Source organism: Chinchilla lanigera, unplaced genomic scaffold (assembly GCF_000276665.1).
Source record: "Chinchilla lanigera isolate Chin_1 unplaced genomic scaffold, ChiLan1.0 scaffold00076, whole genome shotgun sequence".
NCBI lineage: Eukaryota > Metazoa > Chordata > Mammalia > Rodentia > Chinchillidae > Chinchilla > Chinchilla lanigera.
Window position 1 is genome coordinate 8,121,384 of NW_004955477.1, and position 9,449 is coordinate 8,130,832.

Sequence of the window (9,449 nt, forward strand, 5' to 3'; positions counted from 1 at the left end):
ACATAAACTGTTGTAAATATCAAAAGTAGTGGAATGTAAATAAAAGAGCAAGTGAAACATATTGATTAAACACAACACACGCACAAGCGTGATAACAATGTACATATCATACAGTACTTCAACCAATGGTTCTAGAGCAATTGGATGTACACATTCAGAATGCATATTTAGGTCTCTTTCGCAAGCCATTCACACACAAAAAAATTACTCAAAATGGACTACAAAGCTAAACATACAAGTTAAAGCTCTAAACTTCCTAGGAGAGATTTTTAAAGAGAGGGCCTTTATGAGCTTGGGTTAAATACAGATTTCTTAAATGAAATATAACATAGGCTTGATCATGAAAGAAAAAAGTGATAAACTGAACTTCCTCAAAATTAAAAACTTCAGCACTTCAAAAGACAGAATTAAGGAAGGGAAAAGACAACCAGAAAAATTATATATTTGACAAAAGGCTTGTATTTAGAATGTATAAAGACCTATTAAATCTGACAACACTAAGAAAAAATCAATTAAAAATGGCAAAATGTCTGCATAGGCATTTTACCAAAGTAAATAGATGAGTAGTCAATGGGAACATGGAAAGTTGAAAACGCCACTAGTAATTAGGAAAATATAATTATAATCACAAGGCGATATTGTTACTACACTACAGGGGTTTAATCAAATAAGACAATAGCAAGTATTGGCCAGAATGTGGGATACAGGGAAATTCTCATATTGTAGTAGAAATGCTAATTATGTACTTATTTTGGGAAATAGTCTGGTTGTTCTTCAAAAATTAAACATAAGACCCAGGGTTACATTCCAGGTACCCACTCAAGGGAAGTAAAAATGAATGTGCACATAAAATCTCATATGTGAGTGTGTATGGTAATATTAATAATAATAGAAAGCAGAAATACCCCATGTACTGTAAAATGAGTAAAACAACATGTTATATATGTGGTATGTGTGTATAGTATATTGAATAACCCAATAACTGTCAGAATACATTCATATTAAAACACACATGAAACATTAACAAAAACTGATCAACAATTGGGCAACATTAGAAAGTTCCATAGAGTCGAAATATTATAAGCAACATTCTTTCAATGTAAGGTAATAAAAATATAAAGTAGTAGCAAAATAATAAAAGGCCCTTTCCTTTGAAATTTTAAAATCCTATTAAAACTTAAATAAAGGGGGAATATACAAACCCAAATTACAGTGGAAACACTACATATCAGAATGTTATATATTTAAAAAGAGGAAAATTTAGAGCCTCAAATAGTTTTAATAAATCAAATGAGAGAATTAAAAGAAAGAAATTAATTTTCCTTTTCAAAGACCCAGACAAAGAGTCACTAAACAAGCCAAAGGGAAATTACAAGAAAATAAATATTAAAGATAAAAGCAGAAATAAATAGAGTTTGATGACATATTAAGAAAGTGATATATCATACTATTTTTTCCCTTTAGTGCAGGCTTGTTTAATAGTAGGGGAACCATTAGTATAACAGTAAATGTTGGTAGATTTGAGGGAAATATACTTATGACTTTCTCCTTAGATAAACTGAAAAATCTGTCAATACTTGAGAACTATTTCTGATAGGATTAGTAATTAGTAGGTCTTTTATTAACATAATAAAATGCAGATACATAAGTCCTACAATCTTTATCTTATAAATTGGGGAAATATTTTCAAAAGAACCAGGTCCAAAACAAAGATACTCCTATTTCTTTTTTTTTTTTTTTAAACTTTTTTTTTGTTTTGTTTTTTGTTTTCCGGTACCAGGAATCGATCTCACGACCTTGCGCTTGCCAGGCAGGTGCTGTGCCGCTGAGCTAAATCCCCAGCCCCCAAGATACTCCTATTTCTCCCACTGCTATTGAACATTTTGGGCTGGAGGATGAGATACTGATTAGTGCCCATAAACATGAAAATATTTCAGTTTTATCATGACATAAATGCAAATTAAAACTACACTGAAATAACATTTCTGACCGAGCTGATAAGCAAGTTATAAAAAGTAAATCCTCCCACTGTGTTGGTAAGGTTGTTGGAAAACAAGTGTCCTGGTATTTACCTTGCTGGTGGAAGGCAAATTGTTACAACTGTTATGGAAGGGAATTCAGCAATAGCTAGAAAAATGACATTTTCCTTTTCCTTTTGGTAGTAATCGCAATTCATCATTTACAGGGTTGGTAGGTTTCCAAATATAAAAATATATACTTACAAGGTTATTATTGCAATACTGTTTGTAATTACAAAGCACTGGAAACAGCCAAAAGGCTCTTACACAGGAGAGTAGCTGGGTAACCCTTGATACCTCAAACTGTGAGATGGGGAACTAGTTAGCTATAAACAAGGATGAGGGAGACTTTCATGAACTAATAGGGGGTGATACCGAGGATATATCGTCAAGTAGAAAAGAAAAAACACAAAAGAACATAGCATGCTATTGTTCGAATAAGTCAAACAGTGGAAAAATCAAATATACCTGCATTTGTTTGTTTTGGAAAAAAAGTATAAATAAACAAACAAACAGCAGGTATACAAGAAAAGGAGGAACCAGAGACCAATTGTATTGGTGTCTACCTGGATTAGCTGGAAAAATAAGAAATATTTGGGTGAGGGAAGATGGAATTTTGGGGAGCCAATTTACTGCCCAGTTCTGATGCTGGGAAAGTTGTTAATATTTACCTAATATAGAAAAAGAAACCAATAAAATCCACAAGGATGGTTGCAGATATATTCTAGTATGTAATACAAGAGTAAAACAAATGAAGCATGTTGGCTTCTGAAGTGAATAACCTGATCACATTGGAGTGAGATTGGAGGCAGTGAAAGAACTGACCCAGAGAATTTGAACACATTATTTGGAGTCTATGTCTGTAGGCTAACAGTAGAAGTAATTTTAAACAAATCTCTAACTAGTTAACAGGATCGTTTTTCACAAAGGCATGAAATAGCAAATCTGAAACTTTTCATTCCTTCTTTCTCCCCCTCTACCTTCCTCCTTTCCTTTCTGTTTAGTTTTTATTTTATTTTATTAATTAAGTTGATTGGTATATTTTAAGTATACGTAATGGTCACATTCATCATAGGGAAATTGTACCCATACATAATATAACTTGAGTAATTTTTTTCCATTTCCCCATCCTCCCTTAAACCCCTTTTCCTCTCCTTATCTATAAAAGCTTCCATTTTCCCATTTTTTCCTTTTTTTCCTCATTTTTCTATTCCCTTCCTTCCTTTCCCCTTCTCCTGACTAGTTCCCTTCCCTGTTTGAACATTTTCTTCCTATTTTGCAATATCTATTATACATTTTAGTCCTGACTTAAACTTTCAGTTTCTCACACCAGAGAAGAAATGCTATATTTATATCTGTGTTTATTTCACTTAAGACTATGGTCACAAGGTGCATCCATTTACCTACAAGTGTCTCTAGATTACCTTTCTTTATGGTAGAGTAGTACTCTGTTATATAAGAATAACCACATCTCCTTTATCCATTTATCAGTTAGTGGACCTTTGAAGTGTTTCCATGATTTAGCTATTAAAAACTGTGCCACTATAAACATAGGTGTTCATATATTGCTGTGGTACGATGTTTTTAATTCTTTGAGGAAGATACCTAAAAAGGGGAATAGCTGAGTTCAATGGAACCTCTAATCCTAGTTTTTTGGGGAGTCTCCACGCTGATTTTCACAGTGGCTGCACTAGGCTACACTCCCACCAAGAGTGGATAACAGTTCCTTTTTCCTCACAGTCCCGCCAGAATTTGTTATTGGTTGATTTCTTGATTAATAGCAATTCTTTCTGGGGCTGGGGATTTAGCTCAGAGGCAAAGCGCCTGCCTGGCAAGCGCAAGGTCGTGAGTTCGGTTCCTGGTACTGGAGAAAAACAAAAACAAAAACAAAAAATAGCAATTCTTTCTGGGGTGCAATGGAATCTCAGCATTATTTTAATTTGCATCTCTCAAATGACCAGTGATGTTGAACAATTTTTCATATATTTATTTGATGTTTCTAGTTCTTTCTCTGAGAAATGTCTATTTCATGTGCTCATTTTTGGAACAGCTGTCAATATTTTCCCACACTGTGGGTTATCTCTTTATTCTGGTGTGGTTTCTCTTGCTAAGTAAGAGCTTTTAAATAAGATAGAGCCCAATTGCTAATTCTTTGTGATAGTTCCTGTGGGATAGGGGTTTTATTCATAAAGTCTTTGCCTACACCAATGTCTTCAGAGTTCTACCTATTCTCTTTTCCAGAAGATTTAGTGTTTCTGTTTTAACATTTAGATCTTTGATCCATTTTGATTTTAATTTAGTGCACGGTGAAAGATATGGGACTAATTTTAATCTTTGACATGTGGAAAGCCAGGTTTTCCGACATCATTTATTAAAGAGGCTATGTTTCTTAGAGTGAATGTTTGACTCTGTTGTCAAAGATAAAGTGGCTGAGTATGTGTGGAGTTGTTTTTACATCTTATAACCTGTTCCATTGATCCTTAGGTCTTTTTTTTGCCAGTACCATGCTGTTTATAATCACAGTAGCTTTGAAGGGTAATTTTACATCAGGGATTGTGATGCCTCCTGTGTTTCCTTCATTGCTCAAGATTGCTTTCACTATTCTAGTTATTTTCTGTTTCCAAATGAATTTTAGAAATATTTTCTCTAGATATGTAAGGTATGATAGTACTATTTTGATCAGAATTATATTAAATCTATATAACAGTTTTGGAAGTATGGCCATTTTCACTATATTGGTTCCTCCTATCCAAGAGCAAGGGATTTCTTTCCATTTTCTGATATCCTCTTCAATCTCCTCTTTCAGAGTACTGTAGTTTTCAAAATGGAGATCTTTTACTACCTTTCATCATATTGATTCCTAGGTATTTTTCATAGTTACTTTTCTGTCATTGCTGAGACAAAATACCCAGTGCCAAAAGTTACATAGAGGAAAGGTTCATTTAGCTCACAATTTATATAGATTTCAGTCTATATTTGGCTGGCTCCAGGGCAATGGGACACATGGCAGAGGGGCAACAGCTCCTGGTGGCAGAAGACAGCAAGAGCAACAAGAGAGAGCAGGACAAACCTCTTTGTGTACCTTATATTGTATCCAGTCTACTGGGATTTGACTGGTGTCAATCCAGTCAGTAGATTGATCCAGCAATTGCCCAACCTTAATCCCAACACCCTTAACCCCAATATTGCACGATGAATTAGTCACACAGTCTGGATTTAGCCATCTCTGAAAAACTCCTATGACTGCATGAGGCTTTGGAGGGACATCTAGACACAAACCATAACAGTATTTCATTTTTTTTTCAGATGCTATAGTGAGACCTAATTTATCTCTCAGTGAGTTTGTTATTCATATACAGGATACTATTGATTTTTGAGTGTTGATTTTATATCCAACTACACTACTGAATTTGGTTATTCAATCTAGATATCTTTTGGAGGAGATTTTGGGATTTTCTGTATAGAGCATCATGTCATCCTCAAATAATGACAACTTAACTTCTTCCTTTCCTATCCTTATTTCTTTTATTTATTTCTCTTGTCTAATGTCTCTGTCTAATATTTCCAGAACTATACTGAATAAGAGTGGTGACAATGCACATCTTTGCCTTTAGTGATTTTAGAGTGGAAGCTTTCAGTTTTTGTTCATTTAGTATGATGTTGACTATTGGTTTGTCATAGATGACTTTTATCATTGAGATGAAAGATTGAGATAAATGCCATCTATTCCAGTTTTCTGAACAGCTTTATCAAGAATGGTTGTTAGACTGTGCCATATGCTTTTTCTATACCTATTGAGATGATCATATGGTTTTTGTCCTTGGTTCTGTTAATATGGTGCATTACATTTATTGATTTGTTTAATTGAACCATCCCTGCATCTCTGGGATGAATCCTATTTTGTCATGGTGTATAAACTTCATGATTTTCTGCATTCTGTTTGCCAGTGTCTTATTGAGAAGTTTTTGCACTGTCTTCATTAGGGAGATTGGCCTGTAGTTCTCTTTCTTGGTTGGGTCTTTCTCTGGTATTGCTTCTGTTTCAATTTCATTAAAGAGTTTTAGAAGTAGCAGCACTAGGTCTTCTGTAAATTTCTTGTAGAATTCAGCAATGAATACATCAGAGCCAGTGCTTTTCTTTGTTGGTAGGTTTTTTTTTTTGTTTGTTTTGTTTTTGTTTTTCTCTGGTACCAGGAACCGAACTCATGACCTTGCGCTTGCCAGGCAGGCGCTTTTTGCCGCTGAGCTAAATCCCCAGCCCCTGTTGGTAGGTTTTTAATTACATTTTCAATTTCATTGACTAATGTCCTTTATTTAGAATTTTTATATCTTCTTGATTCAGCTTTGGTAATTCATATGTTTCCAGGAATCTGTCTATTTCTTCTGCATTTTCCATCTTATTAGAATAAAGTTCTCAAAGTAGATATTGATCATCTTACGAATTTTTGATCTTATGAATTTTTGATCTTATGAATTTTCCCATCCTTTTCATTCCTAATTGCATAGATTTGAGCCATTTCTTTCCTTTTGTATAAAGTGGGCTAAGGGTGTAAATTGTATTTAATCTTTCAAAGAACTAGCTCTTCAACTCATTGACTTTTTGTAGTGTTTTCTTAGTCTCCATTGCACTCATTTCTGCTCTGATATTTATAATTCTTCCCTCATATAAGCTTTGTGTTTGACTTACTCTTCTTTTTCAAAACTCTTGAGGTTCAACATTAAGCTATTTTAATTCTCTCTGTTTTTCTGCTATCGGTATTTACTACTATAAACTTTCCTCATAGGAGTGCTTTCATTGTTCTAGTATGTTGTATTGGCATTATTGTTTAATTGTAGAACTGTCTAGTTTCCTCTTACTTTCATTTGTGACCCATTGGTTGTTCAGGAGAGTATTATATATAATTTCACTATGTTTATAAAGTTCTTGTGGTTTCTTTTATCATTGATGTCCAATGTCATTGCACTATGGTCAGATAATATCAGTGGGATAATTTAAGTACCTTTGCATTTACTTAAACATCTTCTATAAGCTAGTGTATGGTCTATTTTGGAGAACATCTCACATGCAGCTGAAAAGAATGTGTATTCTGATTTTGGGGTGAAATATTGTAGATATCTACTAAGTCCATTTGTTCCAAATTTTGGTCAAGTTCTAACATTTCATTATTCTTTTTTTGTTTAGTTGATCTGTCTATTTGTGACAGTGGGCTATTGAGATTTCCCACTGCAAATGTATTAGTGCTTATTTGTTCATCATTATTTGTTTTATATAATAGGGTGCATTGGTATTTGGTACATATATATTTGTGGTTGGTATCTCTTCCCTTTGAATTGTTTCTTTCATAAGGATGCAGTCACCTTCTTAGTCTCTCTTGATCAGTCTTGGCTAGAAGTCCATAGCTAATAAATTAGCTATTTCTGCTTTTTTATGGGTTCCTGTTACATGAAGTATTGTTTTCCTTCCTTTTACTTTTAGTAAATGAATTTCTTTTGCATTAAATATGTTTCTTGTATGCAGCATATTGTTGGATCTTGTTTCTTGATCCAATCTATCATTATTTTTCTCTTGACTGGTGAATTGAGACTATTTACATTGATGGTTATAACTGATATGTTTTGACTTATTTTTGTCTTGTTATTATCCTTTTGTTTGTTTTCCTTGTTTTCCCTCAATTTAATTGTTTGTCTTGCATGATGGCTTCCTTCTGTTGGGGTTCACAGAGATTTAATCCTTGTTATCTCCTTTTAGAATGTTCTTCGTAATATTTTGGAGTGTTGCTTTAGTGTTTGTATATTTCCTCTAGTGTTCTTTGTCATGGAAGCATCTTGTTTTTTTCCATAAAATTTGAAAGACAGTGTTGTGGGGTACATCAGTCTGAATTTTAGGTTGTTTTCTTTTAGGGCTTGATATACTTCATTCCAAGCCTTCCTTGACTTAAGGATTTGTGTCAAGAAGTTTTCTGTGATTCTGATGGGCTTTTCTTTATAGGTGACTTGTTTCTTTTCTCTAACAGCTTTTAATATTCTGTTCCTGTCTTGAATTTCTGGAATCTTTACTATTGTATGCCTTGCTGTAGATTTTTTGATAATGGCTAATTGGAGTTCTATTTGCCTCACATACGGTATGTCAAATTCTTTTTTCCTACTAGGGTTGTTTTCTGCCGTGATGTCTGTCAACAGGTTTTTAAACCTCATTTGTGCTATCTCCTGCTTTTCATTGACTCTGATCAATCTTATGTTATTCTTCTTTGCATTATCTAGCAGCTGCTAGGTTGAATTCTCATGATCCTTTCTATTTTTTGTCCCTTTCTATTTTTAAGAAATCTTTCTTTTTATCATTGCTAACCATAATCATGTCTTCTATATCTGAGATTCTGCCCTTACTTTGGCTCATTTTGCTGATATACTTTCAAATGAGTTTTTAATATCTTGGATATCTGTTTGAATCTGTTTCATGGATTCTATCTATTTACTATTCTGGGCATTCATGGTTTCCATCATTTTTCTATGCTCCCCTAGTTTTTAAATCTGTATCTGCTCTAGAGTCACTAAGCATGTTTACCCTTATGCTCACCATCTCGGTAGTTAATCTGAGAAATTATTTCCAATTTGATTTTTTCTAGAGTCTCATTGATCTGCTTTGTTACTTTTGCTGTTCCTATTTTACAGGGTCCAGGTGGGTGGCTTTCCTATTGTTTTTCCCCATTGCCCCCTAGGTTTGCCTTTGGTGGTCTGGAAGTCTGTGGTTGTATGTTGTTTGAATGTCTTCTCATTTTCTCTCTTCCTTTTCTTTTTTAGTTACATCCTGGGATGATTCTTCTAAATTGCGTATAGTGAGTAGATTTTTGATAGTAGTTTGAACCTTAGAAAATGCCTACTTCACAGATACATCTTCCAGGTACAGCTGGCTTTTGGTTTTGAGTCTGCTGCAAGATCCTACCTTTTAAATTTATTGGGGATGAAAAATTGATGGCTACTTGGCCTAGCCTCTGGTTCTTTGGCAGTGGCCAATAGGACATTTTATGACCCTTAGGCAATCTCAGTCTTTCTATACCAGGAAGAACAGCTGGATAGAGAAATTATGTCACTTTGGCTAAAGTGGTATTATCAGCACTAATTGTGGCATTAATCACACCCTAGAAAAATTACAAACTGAGGTAACTATTAATTTGTCACCTTTAGTGTATAAACTAGATTTGTGGCTATCCAAAGAAATCTAGAACATATCAGAAAATTATATGTAGTAAGTAAGCCCTCAATAGGGCAATTTTACTCTCAGAGGAGAAAATTTCAAAAGGGTTAGGGAGAAAATAGACAAAAAGAAGAAGAAGAAGAAGGAGAAGAAGAAGAAGAAGAAGAAGAAGAAGAAGAAGAAGAAGAAGAAGAAGAAGAAGAAGAAGAAGAAGAAGAAGAAGAAGAAGAAGAAGGAGAA